Genomic DNA, 25,260 nt, shown 5'->3' on the forward strand with positions numbered 1-25,260 from the left:
GGGTTTTGTGTTGCTAAAACAGAATACCTGAGACTAGGCAATTGATAAAACATAGAAATTCATTTCCTCACAGTTCTGGAGGCTGGGAAATCCAAGATCAAATTGCCAGCACCTGGTGAGGGCCTTCTTGCTGTGTCATCCCATGGCGGAAGACAAGGGGCAATAGAGAGAACAAGAACAAGCCATATTCATTCTTTTATAAGGAACCCACTCCTGTGATAAAAATATTAATTCATTCATGAGAGAAGTGCTCACATAACCCAAACAACTCCCATTAGGACCCACTTCCAAACACTACATCATTAGGGAACAAGTTTTTAACACATGAACTTTGGGGAACACATCCAACCATTGCACCTGAGCTCTCCAGGCCTATTCAGCATTGTATTAGAGGCTGTGACCATGGTAATACATCACTAAATAAAAAATAAATAGTCATATATATATATATATATAATAAATGTACATGGATTAGAAAAAACGAAATGGAAATTAAGCTGCCGTTATTCACAGACAACATGATTGTACACATAGTAAAAATTACAATTAGAATTAGTTAATGAATTTAGCAAAGTTGTTGGATACAAGGGCAGTGTCATGAATAAACTGCAACACAAACCAGCAACAATTAAAAATGAATTAAACAAATGAAACTATGTAGAAGAGTATCAAAAAATTCGAACAACTAAACATAATGAATATGAAAGACTTCTACAAATAAACATATATAACAGTATAAGAAGGATATAAAGAAGACATAAATAAGTGGAGGACACTTATTTAGGCACATGATACATGGATTGGAATGTAAATTTGTTGATTTTTCCAAGTCGACCTAAATTCCTGCCAAGATATCTTTTTGTGTGTGTGTGGGTGCGTGGAAATTGACAACCTGAATTTTGAAATTTGTATGGAAATACAAATATAAAGAGTAGTTAGGATAAATTTGAAATACTTCTACCATCAAATATCAATACTTATTATAAAGGCACTGTAATTAATATATTAATTAGTAAATTAGTACAAGGATAGACAAGCAGACTAATGGAACAGAATGGGAGTCCAGGGATAGATCCATACATATATGGACACTTGATTTATGACAGAGGTGATACTACATAGCAGAGGAAAAAATGAATGTGTTGACAATCAGTGATGCTGTGTCAACTGGATATTCAGGTGCAAAAACAAAACAAAATAAAACAAAACTTAAACCTTCCTTTAACACACATACAAAATCCAATTGTATTTATTTATTTATTTATTTATTGAGACAAGGTCTTGCTCTGTCACCCAGGCCAGAATGCAGTGACACAATCACAACTCGCTGCAGCCTCAACCTCCTAGGCTCAAGGATCCTCCTGCCTCAGCCCCCCGAGTAGTTGGGACTACAGGCATGTGCCACCATGCCCAGCTAATTTTTTATATTTTTTGTAGAGACAGGGTTCCACTTTGTTGCCCAGGCTAGTCTTGAACTCCTGGGCTTAAATGATCCTCCCACCTCAGCCTCCCAAAGTGCTGGGATTATAGGCATGAGCCACCATGCTCAGCTCCAAAATTTCATTTTAAATGGCTTATAGAAGATATAGGAGAATATCTCTTCAAAGTTATTCATTTTGGCAAATATTTCTTATAAACGACAAAGTAGATACACTGGACACTATTGGGAGAATGGAATGTCAAGCCACAGAATTGGAGAATGTATTTTAATCTGTTTTACCAACAAAAGATTCATATTCAAAATATATAAAGAGTAAATAAATAAGGAAAAGATAGACAATTCAATATAAAATTGGACAAAAGATTTGAACAGATGCTTTCTAAAACATATGATAATCACCAGGAAAATGCAAACTAAAGCCATAATAAGATACCACTTACACACTTAGAAGAATATGTAAAATTAAAAGGATTGACCAGACCAAGTATTGGTCAATTATGGAGAAACTGTAACCTTCACACCCTCCCAGTAAGAGTGTAAATTAGTGAAAGTACTTTGGGAAAGTATTTGGCAGTACCTGCTAAAGCTGAACATACTCATACTTTGTGACCCAGCAGTTCTATTCCTCAGAATAGATATATCTAACAGAAATGCATACATAGGGGGTGAGGGGAGGGAGAGTATTAGAAAAAATAGCTAATGCACACTGGGCTTAATATCTAGGTGATGGGTTGATAGGTGCAGCAAACCACTGTGGCACATGTTTAGCCATGTAACAAACCTGCACATCCTACACATGTACCCCGGAACTAAAAATAAAAATTAAAAGAAAAAAATGTATAACATAGGTTCACCAATAATAGCCATGTTTAAGAATGCTCACAGAATCTTTATTTATAATAGCCAAAAATTAGAAATGATCCAAATGTCGACTGATAGTAGAATGAATAAATAAATACAATATTTTATAGCGACAAGATAAATGAGTCTCTTCTATGTGCAAAATGTGAATAAATCTCATGAAAATAATATCGAGCAAGAGAACTACATGATTTCATTTATATGAAGTTCAAAACTAGACAAAGCTAACTTACAGTACTGGAAATGAGGAAAGAGGTGACGTTAGCAGAAAAGTACTGTAGGGACTTTAAATACAGTGACCTCCCATCCTAGTTTTCTTTCTTTCTTTTTTTTTTTTTTAATCATACTTTAAGCTCTGGGATACATGTGCAGGACGTGCAGGTTTTTTACATAGGTACACACGTCCCATGGTGTTTCGCTGCACCCATCAACCCATCACCTACATTAGGTATTTCTCCTAATGCTATCCCTCCCCTAGCCCCCAACCCACCAAAAGGCCCCAGTGTGTGATGTTCCCCTCCCTGTGTCCATGTGTTCTCATTGTTCAACTCCCACTTATGAGTGAGAACATGCCGTGTTTGGTTTTCTGTTCCTGTGTTAGTTTGCTGAGGATGATGGTTTCCAACTTCATCATGTCCCTGCAAAGGACATAAACTCATCCTTTTCTTATGGCTGCATAGTATTCTATGGTAAATATATGCCACATTTTATTTATCCAGTCTATAATTGATGGGCATTTGGGTTGGTTCTAAATCTTTGCTGTTGTGAATAGCGCTGCAATAAACATATGTATGCATGTGTCTTTATGGTAGAATGATTTACAATCCTTTGGGTATCTACCCAGTAATGGGATTGCTGGGTCAAATGGTATTTCTGGTTCTAGATCCTTGAGGAATTGCCACACTGTCTTCCACAATGTTTGAACTAATTCATACTCCCACCAACAGTGTAAAAGCGTTCCATTTTCTCCACATCCTCTCCAGCATCTGTTGTTTCCTGACTTCTTAATGATCACCATCCTAACTGGCGTGAGATGGTATCTCACTGTGGTTTTGACCACAGCCAATATCATACTGAATGGGCAAAAGCTGGAAGCATTCCCTTTGAAAACCGGCACAAGACAAGGATGCCCTCTCTCACCACTCCATCCTAGTTTTCTAATAACTGAAGAGTTAACAAGGACAAGGGATTGCGGTGTTAAAACTGAGTTAATACTAAACAAACTGAGGTGGTTGGCTTCCCTAACTGGCAGGGTCCCGGGGTCTGTTGGGGTGGTGATGGTTACATCTGGGTGATGGTTACATGGCAATCACTTTGTGATATGCCATCTGTGATAAACTACTGTGACATGTTGTTCTTTTCTTTCAAATATGCTTCTCTAATAGATTTATTAAGCAGCTCAACCTACCTGGCATTTATTGATAAATGTAGAATAATGTAGGGGTATATGGAAAACTACTTATGCTCAAATAATTTATTGATTAACATGTGCTTTTTCTGCTGATTAAGAAGGCAAATTGTCATCAAAGTGACACTTATCACCACTTTGCATTCAGTTGGCATCTTCTCCCAGGGAGGTATTCCTCCAGGGGCTGTGAATATAAAAGTGAACAATAATCCTGTCTTCAGGTAGCTTTCATTCTAGTGGCAGGGACAAGCTATAAGCAAATAAAGACATGTATTATATAACATTCTGTTGGGTAGTGATATGTGTAACAAATAAAAATAAAGAGGTCAACATAGTAATGAGACTGACGTTTAGGAAAGGGTGGTCAGACAAGACCACCTTCAATGAAGGTGAGATTTCAGTAAAGACCTGCATCAACTCGGGTAACAGGAAAATACCTTGGGAAATGAGGAAAGAAAAATTCCAGAAGAAGCAATGAGTATAAAGTTTCTGAGATGAGAGCGCAAGTGCTCCATCCCTCATGAGCACATATCACAAGTGAAACTATTCATTTAAAGTTTTCCTTGCCCACCACCCACTAGTAGCTCCACTGAGACAGGGACTGTACCTGTCTTGTTCACCAACGTTTTGTGAGCACCACTATCATGCACGGAGCATAAATTTGTTCAATAAGGATTTTTTATAAAAAGTAAACTCAAAAACTCATTTTAACGTATGCTTTGATTTGATTCTAGGCCATCTCTTCTGCCCCTGGAATTGATCTGTTCATTTGTGCATCAGTCCCACACCGTTTGAATTACTGTGGCTTTACAGTTTGTCCTGACAACTGGCAGCACAGTCACAGAAGGCATAATTCTAGCAGTGGGCTATGCCCAGAGACACAACTGTTAATTAAAAATAGACAGACGGTGTCATTGTCCTCGTGAGGGTCAAACCCTTGTAGGATTGTGGAGGTGAAAAAGCTTAATTTCAAAGAATAAATTGGCAGTTTAGTCTATATCTGATGAGTAAATGCATAAAAGCAGAAAATGAGTAGAATTCTTTGTAAGGGTGGATAAACAGGTTTGCAGGTCAGACGCTGGCAAATCCCCAAGATGAGGCTCAAGGTTTTTATCTGAGACTAGCTTCTTGAGAGCCATTGTGGGTTCTAAAAAGGGCGTGCTATTTCCAGTCTCGATACCAAGTGGTGAGTGTTAGCATCTGTGACACAGAGCCCAGAATAAACACCTACTGAGATTGTATGACCAGTGTGATGCACGGTGTGACCTGTTCATCCGATCCTCCTGCAGTAGCAGCAACAAACAGCTCAGATCATTCCTCTGTGCCCTTGCTTTGAACCAGTGCCGACCCAGGACCCAAGGTTTAAGTGTGGATTTAAAAATTTAAACAGCTATCTGACACGGTTCGGAGGCAATAACCCAGGTATGCCCCCATCGGCTGGGGCTTGCTTCCCCACCGCCCCAATGTGGATAATGTTGCTGGCTGCCTCAGATTTTGGGGGTGACATGGCAGGAGGTGAAAATGTCACTGTTTTTTGGTCAAGAGAGGATATCAAGGCAGGTTTAGAAAGTTCGTTAGCCCCAGTGTGCAGCAGAGCAATAAGACATGTATTGTCTTTGCACCTCAGTTGCAAATATTTCCAATAGTTTGTGTTTATGTTGCATTCTCTCACCACAAGCTTCCAATTCAGGGGATAAAACTAGGCCTTTCATAGTCAACTTTCTGGTGTAAATCTCAATTCTAACTGAATTTCTATAGCCCAAATCATGCCCTATATGAGCTCAGTAGACTGTTTAAATAAATGAAATTGCTTTATAATGCAAATAACTACCCAATTTTGTACGTTTTATTTTTCAAAGTTTTGCTTTTTTAAAGCAAGATATAACTGTGGATGGCCTTCCTGCAGAGGGACGGGCATGTGCAGTGTCTTAGCTGAAGTCTTAAGAAGGCGGGAGGGAAGCATAGCCTGTTTCTGGATTTGTCAGCATGCTGTGAGCCTAGTGTGCTCTCATCATCTGAGCCTCATTAGCATCTTCATCCATTTGCGTTCAGATTCTCTTCTTGCCCAGAGATGGGATTTCTCCCAGGGCTTTGGGATGAGAAATCATCCCTGGCACATTCCTAGATTCTCTGTCTTCCTCCTGGAAGAAATAAAACCAGCATGGATAAGTGTTTTGGTGCCGCAGCCAGCACTCCCAGCATGCTGTGAGGTCTCAGCCTCCCCCACCCGAGCTGGTTGCTTGACTCACTACTGTCAGGTACCAGATTGTGACCTTCTAGAGGGCAAGGAGACTACAGTGGTGGATGAAATGAATCAACGATGAATAAGGGAACCACAAGAAGTCGTGGGATCCGGTGAAAGCAGTGTGATAATGGAGTGAAGCTTCTGGGCTTAGAAATGATGGACCTCATTCAAGTCCTGTCATTCACAGCCGTTTGACATTTGCAAGTTACTTTGTCCCCTCTGTCTCCCTTTCTTCCTCTGTATAGAGAGGCCTAATACTTCCTCCACAGGAGGGTTGCGAACATTGCACAGGATAGCATCGAATCCACAGCACCTTGACCCGCCAGCCCATTAATGAGAAAACCCACCCCTGAGAACTGTTTGTGCCTCAAGCCAGAAGACACCATGTCAACTGGCCTGCTCTCTTCTCTGAGGATTATCAAGACCCCTGCCTTTATCATGTTAGGCAGGCTCAAAGAATGAAGAGCAGTGAAGAAAAATGTCTCACCTGTGCATCTTAACAAAAAAGTCTTCAGCACTCATACATCACTGAGCTTTCTGTTTACTGCCCTGTTTCTCAGACAGGCTCTGATCTTTCCAGTGAATCACGGCCTCCTAGCCCAGAGCTCAGTCCTGTTGTTAACAGTCTGTTCACTGCCTTAAAAATGAACTAACAAAATAATAGTTAATAAACTAACTTCAATCCATATGCTCATTGATTAAAGTACACCCAAAAAGGAGAATAAATTATAAGCGTAAAGCTCAATGAATTGTATCTTCCACTCCTTATTAATCCCATTGCTTCTAGCATTTATTCTTATTGTTGTGGGGCAGGAATAATCAATTATCTATCTATAGGTTTCACCTATGCTTCCAGTGTTGAGATTCCAGCATAAGGAGGAAAGAGTGTTTAACAAAAGTGGTAAGAAGTATGTGACAGCCGAAGTGATCAGGAGCTGGGAACTCTGTTAAATAGGAAGCGACAAGAGGAAAGCAGACTAAAGCAAGTTAATTCGTGTCTATGGAGTCTCCCAAGTTCCAAGCATTAAATGCAGTAGGGGATAAAGATTTAGAAAGAGACTAGAAATCAAGTTGAAAGACAAAGGACAGAAGGAAGTTCTGTAGATACTCATCTTGACCAAGTGACTGATGGAAGAATAGGATTATTATCTGAGATGATTGTCATTGTCTTTATTCTGAAAGTTTAATGACAGTTAAAATGTCATTTGTGGTTGTGAATCAAACCTAGAACACACTAGAATTTAGCTTTTCTTTGGAATCTAATCACAAATGCAAAATGACTAGGCTGATGGCAGTGGAATTCACTCCTATATAGTCTCATTTTTGAGAAGGGGCAGACATATAACAAGAGAACTAGAAAAAAAAAAAAAACCTGCTATTAGCCAGATGCAAGAGGTCCCAGGAAATTCTTGTCAGGAATTCAAAGAGAGACTTAGGCATTTTCAGGCCATACTTGGGGATGAGGAGAGCAGTGATTTGCAACCTCCTTGGAGAATAACATCTTGTACCTATCACCTGGGTCTTTTCACTCAGATCTCAGGAGATGTCCTGGGGCCCTCAGTACCCTATATTCAATAAATCCCCAACTCACTCATGCAGTGATAAACAGACATGGGGAAACCATCATTTTCCTGGACCTGAGAGGAGAATCTGTGGGAAGCCCAACTCCTCTATCACACACTACCTGGATGAGAGAGAAGATTTCAACCATAATATGATCCTACTTTTCTATTTTATTGAGCTCTTAAGGGGTTAAAATTTCACCTCTTCTTACCACCCAAGTTTAGAACCCGCTAAAAGAGAGACAAAAGGCAGAGAAACAATAAAGTTTAAAAATTTTTCTTTGTTATTGATAAAGACCCAATGAATGGGCACAGCTTAGATGGAAAATGGTAACATGTTCCTAAAACTGCATCCCCACCATGAATCAGAAATACCCACCCAGTTGTAGGTAGCAATAGAAAACATCAGGTCTCCCCATCGAAAGAAGCAGTCTTGACTGCTAAACTAACCATTTGGCAGACAGCAAACTAAAGCACAGGTTTCCTCTCAGAAGAAAAGAGGAAGGAAGGAAGGAGGGAAGGAAGGAAGGAAGGAAGGAAGGAAGGAAGGAAGGAAGGAAGGAAGGAAGGGAGGGAGGGAGGGAGGGAGGAAGGGAGGGAGGGAGGGTCCTTTCTCTCAAATGCACTTCTCAGAAAAAGCCACTCCCCTTCTTTCAGGGATAAGTAAGCCAGAAAGACGAGAGAGGCCAGGAGCATTTCTCTAATGGAAATTCCTCCACACGGAGGGAAACATTAGGAGTGGGATATAATAGTCCCCTATAATAGATTTTTATGTATGTATGTATGTATGTATGTATGTATGTATTTTTGAGATGGAGTCTCGCTCTGTTGCCCAGGCTGGAGTGCAATGGCGCGATCTCGGCTCACTGCAAGCTCCACCTCCTGGGTTCACGCCATTCTCCTGCCTCAGCCTCCCGAGTAGCTGAGACTACAGGTGCCCGCCACCACGCCCGGCTAATTTTTTGTATTTTTAGTAGAGACGGGGTTTCACCGTGTTAGCCAAGATGGTCTCGATCTCCTGACCTCGTGATCCGCCCACCTCGGCCTCCCAAAGTGCTGGGATTACAGGCGTGAGCCACCGCGCCCGGCCATATTTTCTTCCCATTTATTTGACTTCGTTCTTCTAAAGGGAAGGATCTACTTCTTTTCCTTCTTTCTGCTGTGCTTGAAACGCTGGATTAGAGTATGCACTGTCACACCAATGTTGATCATTAAGGGATTTCCATATGTGCCTGGGAACGGCAAATGGCCTGAGAAGTGAGGAGAATACCACACACTGTGGAATTCCCCAGCACTGCTGGCAGTAGGTCTTAGGTCCTTCACAGAAGCGCAAGGGAACTCTTTCAGAGGAATGTCTCCTTACAGGGATCACCAAATCATCTGAAGAGTGGCTGGCTGGGGGAACAAGGGTAGCAGAGAAGAATGAAGGAAGCTGGTTGAAGGAGCAAGGAGGATGTAAGAGAACAGATGTGTTTCTAAGTCCACATCTAGATTTGAGCATGTAAGTGGGATATTTGACATTGATTCGTTCAACAAATATTTGCCAAGCCCCTGTGAGAGCCAGCTTCTACTGAGGACTCAGTGGTGAACAGGACCCAGTCCCTGTCCTCAAGGACTTTTCATTTTGGTTTGGATGGCAGCAAAAAATAGAAACTAAAAATAACAAATAAAGAAAGAACATGCTATTACTACAAGTAGTGACGTGTGCTATGAAAGAGAATAAAGCTGGGCGAGAGGCCAGAGAGTGGTGTAGTTGTTGGGGCATGCATATTCTAGGTAGGGGCCCCTAGGTGGAGGAATCAACCAGCAGCCATGGATTGGCACATGCCATTCAGTCTTGTCTCCCATCCCATCCAGTGAGAAAATTTCAGCGCCGGATTCCCTGAAACACCTTCCCAGCATGAGTGTGAATATGTCAAAGGACAGAGAGTTTTCTAGGTTTTCACAGAAGCTGTTTCACTGCTGGACAGTTCTAAACGTGTAATTAATGTTTTTCTTGAGCTAAAATCAACAAGTTGAAGTCCATATGCCAATTCTCATTTTGGTTTCTGGAACAACCCAGAATAAGGCCTCTTCCTCTTCCATGTGCTGATAATAACAGCTGTTGTTGATTGAGAATGATTCTCTACATGGAGCTGCGATTTCCAATATAGGTGAGCTCCGTAACCGCTGCAAGCATCAGTCTCTTCATTGGTAAATCAAGAGTAACAGTGCTTGCTTCCCTGGGTTGTAATGAGGATTAAATTAGGTAATGCTTATACACCCAGGAACTGAACCACATATTGACATAGCTGATCTCAAATGATACCCAAGAGTCCTGAGCAAACTCTTCAGTGTTGGTTTCCTATCAGGTTCTTTGCATATTAACTTGTTTATCCAACACTTACTGAGCCCTGATGAGTGTCAGGCAGTGTTTCCAAAGCAGAGGATACAAAGATGAATCTGACATAGTATGTGCTTTTGGGAATGGCAAGGTCTAACGGGAGAGACAGGAGAGTAAACAAATAATTACAGTTCAGCATAGGAAGTGCTATAATGAAGTGCTACAGAACTGCAGAGCTTGGAGACACCAGCTCTGCCCAGGAAGAAGAGGCATTGCAAAGGTTTTGTAGAGGAGCTAATGCTTGATCTGAGTCCTGAAGATGGCCAGGATTTCCCAGGCAGATAATGAGAAAAGAGCTAGAAAGAGATGTAACAAAAAGCATCCCGAAAAAAAAAAAAAAAAAAGTATGCCATTCAACCACTCAACAGAGTCTCCTTTTTTTTTTCCCTGAAGTAAGATTAATATTGGAATTCTGACTATTTTTATCATCTTTATTACCAAAAGATAATCAAAAAGAAAGAATTGTTTAAAGCGTTTTAGGTGGGTGCATTAATTTTTTTCTTACCTAATTTGCTTATCATAAATTGGAATGAAATGGAAAATATTTGGAATTTTTTTAAATGCAATTATTGAATACCTTAATATTCGATGCATAAAAATAATGCCATGTTGGTATGATGTTTTGGTTTTTCCAAAACTAAGAACCAAAATACAACAATTAAAAAATGTTATATTTATTGGGAAGACCAAGTATAGTGGTTTGAAGAAAAACATTTGCACCACATGGTATACTGCAAGAACAGCTTCGTTAATTTAAATGAAACATAGAATTTCTTATCAGGTGCTTGTATTTCCTACAATTCATTAAAATAATTGCATGATTGCTTTTTAAAAATTCCCTTACCTGAGCACAACAGAACATTCTTGTAACCTACCTAAGAACAATTTCTTAGAAAAAAGATAAGAGAATTCAATAAGATGTAATATCCTACGATGGTCATAAGGTGATCCCATAGAAATAATAGCAGAATACAAAGGTAACTATCAGTCTGGATCTCTTAAATTTCCTTTCAGCTCAGTGATTAACAATACATCACCCAAATCCTGTTAACTAAACAGGATTAACTAACAATCCTCTGAGTGTTTCAAGGGTCCGGCTGATGGTTTTTCCTGTGACTTCCTATAGACTGTAAAGTCCATAAAGACAGGAACCATGACTGTCAGTTTCAGTTTATTCCCAGAACCTAGCATAGCGGCGTTCCACCCACACAGTAGGAGCCGAATAAACACTTACTGAGTGAATGAATAATATCATCAATTTTATATATTTGTAGCTTCAGGAACATTTAAAAAAGGCAGCCTACAAATACGGTACTGAGGACCAGTGGAGTCACAGCTTTCAGAGTAGACCAGAAATAATCAAGAACTCACCAGTCAATACATATATCACCAATATAGTTCATCAAATGAAGATCTATTTGAGTCAGGAGCTTCTGTTGAAATTTAAAAACACTCTTAGAGATACAGATATACTGGTCACACTTTAATGCCGTTTGCTTTAATCTTACACTCAACAATAATTATTCAGACTGATATCTGAAATATAATTTTTTCACATGTGTGTGGATAAAGGTTATCTTTTCTTTTTTTTTCTTTTTCTTTTTTTCTTTTTTTCTTTTTTTTTTTTTTGACGAAGTAGCGCTCTGTTACCCAGTCGGGAGTGCAATGGCCCAATCTCAGCTTACTGCAACCTCTGCCTCCCAGGTTCAAGAGATTCTCCAGCCTCAGTCTCCCGAGTAGCTGGGACTACAGGCGCGTGCCATCACACCTGGCTAATTTTTCTAGTTTTAGTTATCTACTAATTAGTTATCTACTAATTTTAGTAGATAACTAAAAATACAAAAATTAGCTGGGCATGGTGACAAGCACCTGTAATCCCAGCTATTCTGGAGGCTGAGGCAGGAGAATCGCTTGAACCCGGAAGGCAGAGGTTGCAGTGAGCCAAGATCACGCATTGCACTCCAGCCTGGGCGATAAGAGTGAGACTCTGTCTCAAAAACAAACAAACAAGCAACACAAAAAAAAGTAATGCAAAACCTAATACTACAGAGCAGTCTATCCAGTCCAGCCAAACAAGGCCTGCCCTCGCCAGAAACTAGTTAACCACAGTCTAACTTGCTGATGTTTTATCAGAGCTTAACTGAGTTGGGGAAAGGGACATACTAGCAATCCTGTCCCAAATAAAGGAGATGGGGCTGGGGGAGGAACTGAGGAGCACTTGAGGTTCACAGCCCAGGGGCACAGGCCCATTGAAAGACTCGGACCTAATCACAGGACTGTAAAATGCTCCCCCAATACCTTACCACCATGTTATGAAGGCCTATTTCTAGCAGTTCTCTTTACCCAGTACATCCTGTCCAGCTATCCAGAAAACAGTACAAGGCATACTAAAAGGCAAAAAACACAGTTTGAAGAGACAGAGCAAGCAAGAGAACTAGACATGGCAAGATGTAGGAATTAGCAGACAGAAATTTAAGACAATTATGATTAGTGTGCTAGAGGGTGTAATGGATAAAGTAGGCTGAATGCAGGAACACATGGACAAGGTAAGCAAAGAGACAGAAATCGTAAGAAAGAAACAAAAAGAAACGCTAGAGATATAAGACACTGTAACAGAAATGAAGAACACCTTTGAGGAGCTAATTAGGAGACTGGACATGGCTGAGAAAAGAATTTCTAAACTTGAGGATATATCAATAGAAACCTCCAAAACTGAAAAGGAAAGAGAAGGAAGACTGGAAAAACAGAATAGAAGATTCAAGAACTGTGGGACAATTTCAAAAAATGTAAATATGCAGAATGGGAATACCAGAAGGAGAAAAAAGAGAAAAAGGAATAGAAGAAATATTTGAAACAATAATGACTGAGAGTTTTCCCCAAGTTAATATCAGACACCAAACCACAGAGCCAGGAAGCTCAGAGAACACCAAGCAGAATAAATTTCAAAAAAATTACACCCAGGCAAATCATTTTCAAACCATAGAAATTCAAAAGTAAAGAAAAAGTCTTAAAAGAAGCGAGAAGAAAAAAATACTTTACTTATACAGAAGCAAAAATAAGAATTACATCTGACTTTTCCTCAGAAACCACACAAACAAAAAGGGAACGAAGTGGAATATTTAAAGTGCTTTGAGAAAAAAAAAAAAAAAAAACAGCAACCTAGAATTCTGTGACCCGCAAAATTAACCTTCAAAAGTGAAGAAAAAAGAAAGACTTTCTCAGACAAAAAACTTGAGGGAATTCATTGCCAGGAGACCTGCCTTGCAAAAAATGTTAAAAGAAGATCTTTAGAGAGAAGGAAAATAATATGGGTCAGAAATTTGGATCTACATTTAAAAAAAGGAATAGCATCATCAAAGAAGGAATACACAAAGCTAAAATAAAAACTTTTTTCTTTTATTCTTAACAGATCTAACAGAAAACAGTTTGATCTAAATATTAATGCAACAATGTATTTGATTTTGTGTGGTTACTTGTACAGATAGTCATGATGGTTCTATCATGATTTTTCAGCATCATAATGGATTTATCAGGTTATTAAATGCAAAGTGATGAGTCTACTGGAACATAACTCCCTTGTAAGTTGAGGAGCATCTATATACCTTGTGTGTGTGTGTGTGTGTGTGTGTGTGTATACATATATATACATATATACATATATATATATGTTTATGCATGCTTATGTATAAGTGAAATGAATAACAGTAATAATACCAAGGATAAGAGGAAGGAATTGAGGTTAGGTTTTTACTATACAGTATTCACACTGCCCATAAAAGTTGCACAGTGTTATTTGAAAGTAGGCTTGGATTAGTTGTAAGTATTTATTGTAAACTCTAAGAGCCATTAAAGGAAAATCATTTTTTAAAAAGTATACTAAATATGCTAAGAAAGGAGAGAAAATAGAATGATATAAAATGCTCAATTAAAACCAAAAAGGCAGAAAAAGAATGGAAGACCAAAAAAAAAAGGAAAAAATGACAGGGCAACAAATAGAAAACAGGAACAAATATGGTGGGTGTGAATCCAACTATATCAATAATCACTCTGAATATCAATGGTCTCAATGCACCAATTAAAAGACAGAGATTGTCAGAGCGGATCAAAAACCAAGACTCAACTATAAATGTTAGCTACAAGAAACCCACTTTAAATGTAAAAACTCATATAGATTAAAAGTAAATGTATGAAGAAATACATACCATGCTAACACTAATCAAGAGAAAGCAGAAGTACCTATGTTAATTTCAGACAAAGCAGACTTCAAAACAAATAAAGATATCAGGGATAAAGACACCCTTCACAAAAATTAACTCAAAATGAATCACAGACCTAAATGTAAAATGCAAAACTAAAGCTTCTAGAAAATAATACACGAGAAAATCTAAATGACCTCTGGGTTGGCAATGACTTTTCAAATATAACACCGAAAGCACAGTCCATGAAAAAAAGAGTAAGCTGGACTTCTTTTTTTTTTTTTTTTTTTTTTTGAAACAGTCTCACTCTGTGGCCAGGTTGCAGTGCAGTGGCACGATCTCAGCTCACTGCAACCTCCACCTCCCGGGTTCAGGCGATTCCCCTGCCTCAGCCTCCTGAGTAGCTGGGACTACGGACACGCGCCATCATGCCTGGCTAATTTTTTGTATTTTAATAAAGACAGGATTTCACCACATTGTCCAGGATGGTCTCGATCTCCTGACTTCGTGATCCACCCTCTTCAGCCTCCCAAAGTGCTGGGATTACAGGCGTGAGCCACCACGCCCAGCCTGGACTTCTTTAAAATTAAAATTTTTTCTCTGCAAAAGACACTTCAAGAGAATGAAAAGACAAGCCACAGAATGAGTAAAAATATTTGCAAAAGACATATCTGAAAAAATATACAAATAACTCTTTTTTTTTTTTTTTTTGAGATGGATTCTCACTCTGTCGCCCAGGCTGGAGTGCAGTGGTGCAATCTCAGCTCACTGCAACCTCTGCCTCCCAGGTTCAAGCAATTCTCCTGCCTCAGCCTCCTGTGTAGCTGGGACTACAGGCACATACCACCATGCCCAGCTAATTTTTGTATGTTTAGTAGAGACAAGGTTTCACCATCTTGGTCAGGCTGGTCTCAAACTCCTGACCTCAGGTGATCCACCTGCCTCAGCCTCTGAAAGTGCTGGGATTACAGGCATGAGCCACCATGACCAACCCAAAGAACTCTTAAGACTCAACGATAAAAAACCAAGCAACCCAATTTTAAAAATGGGTCGAAGAGCTTAACAAACACCTCACCAAAGAAGATATACAGATGACAAATAACCATGACAAAACATGCTTCACATCATATGTCATCAGGAAAATCCAAATTAGAACAACAATGAGAAACCACTACATACCTATTAGAATGGCCAAAGTCCAGAACACTGACAAGACCAAATGCTGACAAGGATGTGGAATGACAGGAACTCTCATTTATTGCTGGTGGAAATGCAAAATGGTCCAGCTTTTGGAAAACATTTGGCAGTTTCTTGCAAAATGAGTAATATCCTGCCACATGCAGTGGCTCATGCCTGTAATCCCAGCACTTTAGAAGGCCAAGGCAGGCAGATTGCTTGAGCTCAGGGGTTCAAGACCAGCCTGGGCAACATAGTGAAACCTCACCTCTACAAACAATACAAAAATTAGCCAGGTGTGGTGGCATGCACCTGTAGTCCAAGGTACTTGGGAGGGTGAGGCAGGAGGATCACTTGAGCCTGGGAAGTTGAAGCTGCAGTGAGCTGAGACTATGCCATAGCATCCCAGCCTGGGCAACAGACTGAGACCTGGCCTCAGGAAAAACAATAACAACAACTAATTATATCCTAACCATATGATCAAACAATCATACTCTTTGATATTACCTGAAGGATGTGTATAGAAGCTTCATTTATAATTGCCAAAACTCAGAAGCAACCAAGATGTCCTTCATGGGCAGATGGATAAACAAACTGTGGTACATTAGGTAATGGAACATTTTTCAGTGCCAAAAAGAAAATGAGCTATCAAGCCATGGAAAGACATGAAGGAAATTTAAATGCATATTACTCAGTGAAAGGAGCCAATCTGAAAAGGCTACCTACTATGTGTTTCCAATTATATGACATTCTGGAAAAAGCAAAATTATGAAGACAGTAAAAAGATCAGTGGTTGTCAGGGATTGTGGGCAAAAGAGTGATGAATAGGTAGAACATGGAGGATTTTTAGGGCTGTGAAAATACTCTGTATGATACTATAATAGTTAATACATATCATTAGACATTTGTCCAGATCCCTAGAGTATATACTAAGAGTGAACTCTAATGTAAGCCGTGGACTTTGGGTGATGATGTGTCAGTGTAGGTTCATCAGTTGTAACAAATGTACCAGTCTGATGGTTGGTGTTAATAATAGGGGAGGCTATGTATGTGTGGGACAGAGGATATATAGGATATCTCTACACTTTCCTCCTCATTTTGCTGAGAACCTAAAATGGCTGTAAAAAAATATTTAATGAAAAAGTAAGCAAATAAATAAAATAAGTTCAAGAGGAAAAAAAGAAATGTATTTCCTTCTCATAAAAATTTAGGCAGCGCAGAACTAGATCCTTCTAACTCATAGTTCTGCTGTCAACTGAGAGCTTTCAGTGTGTGCTCTAAGATGACTAATCCTTTCTGTCCATCACATCTGCATTTCAAAGAGAAAATTCTAAGAGAAGAGCAAGACTTTTCCCCCTCTACATCATTTCCTGAAAATTGCACACACTACTTCTGCTTATGTTCTGATAGAATGCAGTCATTCTTGCACCTAGCTGCAAGGGAGTCTGGAAAGTGTGGTCTGATTCTGAGCATCCAAGTGTCTGGCTAATATCTGAGGTATTTTTACTTACCAAGAAGATAAAAAAAGATGTTGATGCTTAATTGACAGTTTCTGCCATGCTATTCATTGGAGGAGAGGAACCTTTCCACCTTCGTCTCTTGACATCCACCTCTGCAATACTGACATAAAGGATTTCAACCACTAATTCTCTCTTGGGCAAAGTACAGAGTTGCTCATCCTGACTGCGTTTTATACTTTCCTTGTGTATCGCTGGCTTTCCTTACCACCAATCTCAATATGCAACCTCCCTTCTCTTTTCATCCTCTTTGTTTATCTTGCCCCATTACCGCTGTGGCTCGTCCAACTGTGTTCATGACACCACATTCTGGCAACAAACTCTGGAAGGAGGGTAGAGACCTTTCATGCTGACCTGACACTCAAGACCATCAACCCAGATGACCTCAGATGAGTTTTCCATCATCTCTCACATTTAACGCATATCACAGACTGAGCCTATCACCTATTTACCTTCAAGCAAACATTGAATCTCTGAAGTACAGACATGAATCCATTTTGATACCAAAGATACATTAAGAAATGATGAAAGAAAAACCACTAATACAGAGAAAGATGTCTATTTAGCCATTGTTTCTTTAAAAAATCAAGCTAAACCCAATCTAAAAAGCTGTGATATGATCTCATCAGGCATTATGAAAGCAGTAGAAATGTATTTGGCATCTGCTTTACTGATGCATAAATCTAAATTTTGAAAAACGGTATTAGTTGAATGGCTTTCAGTAACACAGCTGCTAAGGTAAGGTCAGCAGTGGAATTTCTAATATGGCCTGATTTTTCTGTAGGGTAGACAGCAAAATAAGCCATTGCTTTTTGTACATTTTTCTCCCTATTTAGAAGTACAATTTAATGTCATTGGAAGATAATTTTTAAATGTATAAGAAAATCATTTATTTGTTAAGAAGCAGGGACAGTACAATAAAAAAGGGCCTTTTTCCTCAGAGCTATCCTCTCCTGAGCTACATTTTCCTATTATAACAGAATTAAAGTGACATACACATGAAATGTGTTCATTATACATCATGGATCGTACATAGTAGAAAATAGACTGTTCCAGAAATGCCAGTCTTGACTTGCCTGCCATCCAGTATCCTGAGGCCAGCATCACTTCTTAAACTTGTCTATCTCTTATTGGTCAAATATCTTTGTTTACAATGCAGATATACAACTTTGAGTTTGAGGAATTGGAAACAAATGCATGCATTTGGCGGAACTTATTTTACAAATGAGTCAAATTTAGTGGATCAACCTCCTGAGGTTTAAGAATATTTTGATTCACTGTCTTATGTGATCTTTTTCTTCATCTCTACATCCTCGGAAGAACTTCCCTAAATACATTACTTTTCAAAGCTCTTTTGAGTTCAATTTATGTCTTCTGGATGTAACATTGTGCAGAGATCAGCCTCAAGGCCTCCCTGGATGATTCTGTTTATATTTATTTGATTTAGTTTTATACTTTCTGCAGAGATGGAAGCATGCCCCCAAAATGGCCCTCGGCAATGTGTTCATCACTCAGTTTAAGCATAGGACATAATTGCTCCTTCACTTCCCAGCAGGCAAGGTCAGGCTGTAGCATCAACTGTGGGTTGGTCTTGTCTGCCATCATTGTAGCACTGGAAACTTGAGTGGTCACGGAACTAGGGAGTTAGAAGCACAAGGATTTAAAAAGGCTTACCAGACCAGGTGCAGTGACTCACACCTGTAATCCTAGCATTTTGGAAGGCCAAGGCAGGAGGATCACTTGAGCCCAGTAGTTCAAGACCAGCCTGGACAAAAGTAGTGAGACCCTATTTCTACAAAAAGTAAAAAAGAATAATAACCAGGCATGGTGGCATTCATCTGTGGTTCCAGCTACTAGGCTGAGCTGGGAGGATCATTTGAGCCTAGGAGGTTGAGGCTGCAGTGAGCCATGACTGTGCCACTGCCCTCCAGCCTGGTGACAGAGCGAAACCCCATCTCTTAAAATAAATAAATAGCATTACCTTTGGCCCTATTAGCTTTTCTCAAGACACCTGCCCCCAATCTTTTCAGACTAAAAACTAAGACACTTAAATCCGTACATGCTATGGTAGCCATTCACCCTTTCGATCTCAAGCTTTCTTGGGCCCACAGTTGTGTATGCCAGGTGGTTTAATGAGACCTTGAGCTTCTCAAAAAACATGATGTCTGAATGCTATTTTTAATTTTTTAACTCAACAAACATTTATTGAACTCTCACTTATGGAAAAATACAAATGAAGAGGTAGCTGAAGCCTTACATAAGAATTGTTCCTCTTGTGGCTTTTACCCTAATGTTCAAACTGAGAGATAGCTTTGTTACCACCACTGCTCCCTTTGTGTTTAATTGGGTTTTGAAGGACCTGGAGGATTCCACCTGTGAAACAGACCCTGGGGCGATCAAAGAGAGAGTTGAGAAAACTGTTCAGAATCATAGAAGCAGGAAAGGGTATGATATATAGGAGGCACAATTAGCAATCCAGGGTCACTAGAGAATGAAAGGTGAGGGTAAGTGGGAAAGGCATGAAACTGGAGAATTGTGAATTCAGAATATATAGCTCATATAAAATAATAAGACGTGAATTTCAGAGATAGAAGGATTGTAGATTTTTTCGGTCATTATTAAATAAAAGTCAAGGGTTACGTAATGAGATTCACCAAAGCTATACTGCTTGTACTGTCTTGTTCGTATTATGAAAAGGAAATAACTTTAACAAGCAATGAAAAGACCACATCTGGGCAATTTCTCTGGCTTCCACTATTGGTATGAGCCTCACATCACCAAAAACCAATTGGAAGGCAGCAATTATGCTTACAATCTAAAGCTCTATCATCATCATCAGAATCACTTCCTCTACATGTTGCTAATTCAGAACAGACACAACATGGGCTCTTTATATGGCCAAAGAGGAATTAACGTTATCTCAGGCTTCGTCCAGGTCCAGAGAGATTTCCATTTTGTAGCACATTTTCTATAATTTACTGTAGAGGCCTAAATAGAGCATTGCAACTTTAAAGAGGAGAAGTCAAGGGCATTTAGGATATTGGATAATCAGAGAAGGACTAATGTTCACTGGATCCAAAGGTCCAGGTGCTGTTCTTTGTCTTGGCTTGTCAGGATGCTCCAAGGGAGAAGTGGGTCAAATTCTAAGGGTCCTTGCTGCATGGCTCATTGATGTAACCAGGGTAAGAGAAACAGATCTTCTTGGTCTTATCTCCATGTCCAATGAGGACATTGTCTAATATGAAAGCAGCCAATATTTTTCCACGTGATTTGGAGTGGCTCATGAATTGCAAAAGATGTGGATGTTGGCCGCATGAAAAGACAACAGTTATTTTAAGACTGTAGTTGGACTCTGCTTGATGAAAAGGGCCCAAAGCCATAAAGATCCAGAAATCTAACATCATCTTTGAAATTAGCAAATGGTTGATTGCTTTGAGTGCCATCACTGAAGGTCCCCAATGTCTTGGTAGGTCCATTCAGTAGAGGCATTAAAATAATCATGAACTTTTTTGTGTTTGTCTCTCTTTCAGTGAGCTATTTCCTCCGCTAGCACTCAGGCCTTCTGGGACGAGCCAATTATGAAATAAAACCGTACATATTCTCAGGGCTGAGAATACCCAAGGGTCCTGTGGGGGTGAGGGTGGAGCAATGATTAAATAAATGCACCCTTGGATGAGATCCCATTATAAATGGGCCCCACAGTTTAATGGGTTATTGAGCCATAAAAGAATCTTTGATGAATGAGTACCATTTTACCTCTACACATGTTTCTTCTGACATCCACTATCCTGTTATCCTCCCCAACCCTACGGCCCTGCAACATCACCATCCCTAACCCCTCTTTCTTCCTACATCCCACTTCATTCTCTGATTTGCCCATAACCAGCAGGTTAGAAGACCTTAAACTCAAGAGTGAGACAATATGATCTATGCCTGGCGGTACCGTCTACAGTTTTGTTTTAGTAGGGACTGGGGAGGTCCAATTGAGGGAAACATCTAGGGTTTGGCCTCTGAAAATAGGAGCTAAAGAGAAACAATGTCACCTGGTAAAAAGGATAAAGCTGGGGTGTCAGAAGGGCCTGGGTACAAATGTCAACTCAACCACTTATAAACTGTGATATGAAAGTAATAGCATATCTACGATCTTCAGTTTCCTTGTCTGTAAACTGAATATAATAAAGGATTATTATAAAAATTACAAAGAGTATATATTATATATGGCACATGGCAGGTATGTGATAAAGATGAATTATTATTTTACCATTACTAGCATCATCAGGGCTGAAGACTGAGCTAAAGATACCAAGCTCAAAGGAAAGTCCAAAGAATAGGAAGAGAATTTTTTAATAGTAGACAAAGCCAAGAATCTGAACAAGAGTGAACTGACCCCTAGGCGGTGTGAAAGACATTGAAGCTGGAATATGAATGGTCTGTTAACCTTGGCCTCAAGTCACATGATGTGTGACTGGCTCAGGCTTGTTCATAGTTATAGAGTGGGGTCAACACTCCACCAGTGGGTGAGGTTTGGAAGTCATCTCACTTCCCCAAACCCAGGATGCATCTTGTGTGATGGGAGCTCCTGGGTACCATCCATCCATGAAGACACCATCTTTCTCTTCTCTCCCCTCCTCTGGAACTGGGCTTCTTTGTACATGAGGCAAAGAACAGACAATAGAACCCAGTCCTCTTGGCAACAGATCCAAATTTAGTTCTTTTGAAGAAGGATTTATACTACTTCATTCATTGAAACATAAATATGAGGGAAGATAGAATCTCAGGTAGAAATGAGAGATGAAACTCTGATGAGGAGAAAAAAGCATCAAAGACTAAAAATCAAACACAGAAAGGAGGTTACTGGCTTCTTACATTCAGTACTTATGAATCTTGGATTTCGAAAGGAAATGTCCTCATTGCCAAAATGAAGAATGGACTTTAAGCAACCACTGACCCAAGGCAAGAAACTAAAGCCTTCTCTTCCTGCATTTCCTCATCTGTAAGATGAAAAAGCACTGATCTAGACTCAACTAAAAATCGCATTGAATTTTAAGTACAAAAAAGCCACAGTGTTTTTTGAAGGGCTATGTGATGGCTGAAGATTAATACAAATATTCAAACATTTATTTTCTGCTACATGCTTGGCACTGTGTTAAGCATTTTTTTACTTTAATTACCCCACTTAATCTTCATGACAATGAAGGCAGTGTATATTATCAACTTCACTTGACTGAGAACAAACTTAAAGCTAGAAAAATTAAAGGAATGTGCCCAAATTCACACAGCTAGAAAATGAAAGTGCTGGAAGTCCAAACCCTGGTGCATTCATGCATTTACTCAGCAAGTATTGATTACACATCTGTGATGTCCCAGACACTGTGCTAAGTACCTAGGTGCCAGGGTGATCAAAAACAGATACATTCTTTGACCTCCATCTACCAAAGAAAATGAATAGGAATTAGTTACCCCCACACGCATTAGAAAAGCAACAAACAGAGGGAGAAAAAGAAGAGTTACATGGCACTTGGGGAACCAACAATGGGATTTGACCTGGTCAGGAAGGTTGAGCAAGGCCCCCCTGAAGTGCCTTGAGTTGAGAGTTTCGAGTGAAGATACGAGGGAAGAACATTATGAGCGAAGGGAAAAACAGAAACTGCATGTGCAAAAGTCCTGTAGCAGGAGGGATCATGAGTACTATGGGGGTCAAGCGAAGGCCAATATGACTGATGCCAAGACAGCAAGAGAAGCAACATACAAAAATGCAGATGGACAGAGGCACAGGACCAGGCAGGCCATGCAGAGCCTTGTGTGCCAAAGTGAGGAATTTCACCTTCCTCCTAAGAACAATGGAACCCCACTGAAAAGTTATAAGCAGGAAAACATTGAGCTACCAAATTAGATACAAATTGTCTTCTTTATTTTGCCAGTGAAAATGACATCAATTAAACATCAATCTAACGGAGAGGGAAGGAAACAGAAGAAAGAGGACAGTGTCTTAGGCTTTTTCTTCTTGAGGGTGTTGACCTAACCGCAGATCATTAACAATAGGGTAAATAGCATACAGTGAAAAATATGAAGTGAAAATCCATAAGGGGTCCAGTGTGGCTTCTAAAATGCTTTGCCAGTGGAAATCTTGCACTAGTTCTCAGTCATTCTTAAAACACAGTTACAGGAGAAACAGATGAGTTTGCCTTGCTTTGTCTATAAACCAACAGATTTAAGGAGCCTACTCACCCAATGTGGTGGTTAGTAAGATTAAACACATATAAATCATACACACCAATGCCTAACTTTTGATATCCTGCATTTTAAGTTATTGCAAGTGTTCTGAATGGTGTGTGGATAATTTGCTCTCTGTTGACGGATGCCAGGCACCTTTAAATATAGAAGTATCCTCCTAGAAGGAATAAATTAATAAAATGAGGCACATCAAAGGTAGGTTTTATGTATTTTATTGAAGTAAACATGTTCATCAGCTCTGAGAAAGAACTGTGGCATAAGAAAAAGGGCTTGAGCACCCAACATTTTCAATCATTTCTAGGAAAACCGGAAGTATTGTGCTCACTTATGGTGACTGAACAGACTATTCAGGTTTTATGGTTATTAATAAGGTTTTGAACTAAAGAACTTTTCTTATAGATTAAAAAGGAAAAGAATCTCAATTTCAGTTCCCTCTATTTTGGAAAGGACAAAGCTCTTCACACAGATCTTAAAAGAAGCAGAAATGGAAGGGAAACCAGGAACATTCTAGAAAATAAGTCTTTCATTAATTTGGACTCTTTACAGCAGAAGAAACATAAGATAAGGCCATCTTTGTGATCCCTATATGCTCTGTTTACAGATCTGATACTCACATATCACCCTTTGCAACACTTCTAACAAACGGAATACCCTGGAAGTGACAAGATGTGGCTCTCTGTGTGGAACACTTACTCTGGGGAAAGCCAGCTGCCTTATGAGGTGACTCAGGTACCCTTACAGAGAGGGTTTTATGGTGAAGGGCTAAGGCTTCCAGCCAGCAGCTATGTGAGGGCACCATCTTGGAAGCAGATCTTTCAGCCTCAGTCCAGCCTTCAGATGACTCTGCAACTCCAGCCATCAGCTTGAGTGGCCCTGAGCAAGAACCAACCAGCTTAAATGGCTCCCAAGTTCCTGGCCTATAGAAACAAAGATAAGAAGGTTTGTTTCAAGCCTGTAAGTTTTAAGGCTTACATAGCAATAGATAACTGATAAACGGTATAATAATAGTAAAAAACTACAAACACGTATTGAGTTTACCAAAATATAATCTCCTGGTAGAAAGGAATCATGTCTATTTATCTTGCCATTGGCACCTCAGGGCTTGGCACAAAGCCAGTGCTTAATACATATGTGGTGATTCAGTAAAAGTATAAGACCTTAGTGACATGGCTGATATATTACGTACTTTACACATATTTCCTAATTTAATTCTCCCAGCTACTCTATGAAATATATTTATTATCCTTATTTACAATCTGTGGCTTTGCAAGATTATATAACTAGATTCCTGAATCTCTGACTCCAGACCCACGGACAGGGTCTAGTCATGCTGATGTATGTTTTTGCACTTGCTGTGCAATCAGCTGGAGACACGGTATCCCTGCAGCTCTCGAGACTTAGAACTCTGATCATGGAACCAAAATGTGTCAACACTCCTGTGGAGACTGTAGCCAGCTTATGCTTCTGCGGGAAAGCAGAAGGAGCTCAGCTAGTTAGGATGGGAAGATACAAGTCAGCTTCTAGAGGGGAAGGATGGGCAGGACCTGCACAAGGTAAATAGGAACAAGCTAGTGTCCCTCTCAGCAGATCCTCCGTCCCTCTAGGTGGCTTCACACAAGTCTCATCTCTGCCATTGGCAGCAACCTTTTAGGCTGGTTCAAAACCACAGAAACAAAGTGCCCAGGTCTGTGCAGGTTTCACAAGACATCACCTGGATTCTCCAAACACAGCACACTCTGGGGATTAAGTTCTTGGATCCAAGACCCTGGATCACATTCCTGACCCCTCACTAAGCCTTGAGGGAAAAATGTTGAGTTGTTGAAAATGAGGTTAAAAGGGATTAACCTACCAAATCCAATCAACATTCAACACATACTGGACACTAACCACACTTTTGAGTAACTAAATATGTAGTTTGTTGGTGGTAAACTGGTGTATTGTTTTAAAACATAAAAATCTGGAGTATTGATAAAATTTATTAAGAGCATGAAGATTTCCTTTTGTGCTGTTTTAGGGCTTTTAGCTTCATTTCATAAAATATTGTGGCTCTAGGATGGGATAAAATTAAACTTGGAAATAATCTTACCAGTATTTGCCCTTACAATTCTATCTAGTCCTACATTGAGGATGGCTATTTTTTTCTGAAAATTAAGTTTTAAATAGAGTTCCAGAAGCCAGTATGCCCCATGAGAGAATCTCAAGGTAATGTATCTTAATTTCCCCCAATAAACAGCTTA

General features: G+C 39.6%; 1 long non-coding RNA gene across 1 annotated transcript in view; it reads right to left on the reverse strand.

Annotated features, from left to right (window-relative positions):
- Positions 1–23,227: 23,227 nt before the first annotated feature.
- LOC129394017 (uncharacterized) overlaps positions 23,228–25,260 on the reverse strand; it is a 33,487-nt gene continuing 31,454 nt past the window's right edge. Inside the window, exon 3 of the long non-coding RNA XR_008621196.2 lies at positions 23,228–23,940. This is a non-coding gene — a long non-coding RNA (uncharacterized LOC129394017). The remainder of the gene's footprint in view (positions 23,941–25,260) is intronic.

This window comes from Pan paniscus, chromosome 16, assembly GCF_029289425.2.
Source record: "Pan paniscus chromosome 16, NHGRI_mPanPan1-v2.0_pri, whole genome shotgun sequence".
Lineage (NCBI taxonomy): Eukaryota > Metazoa > Chordata > Mammalia > Primates > Hominidae > Pan > Pan paniscus.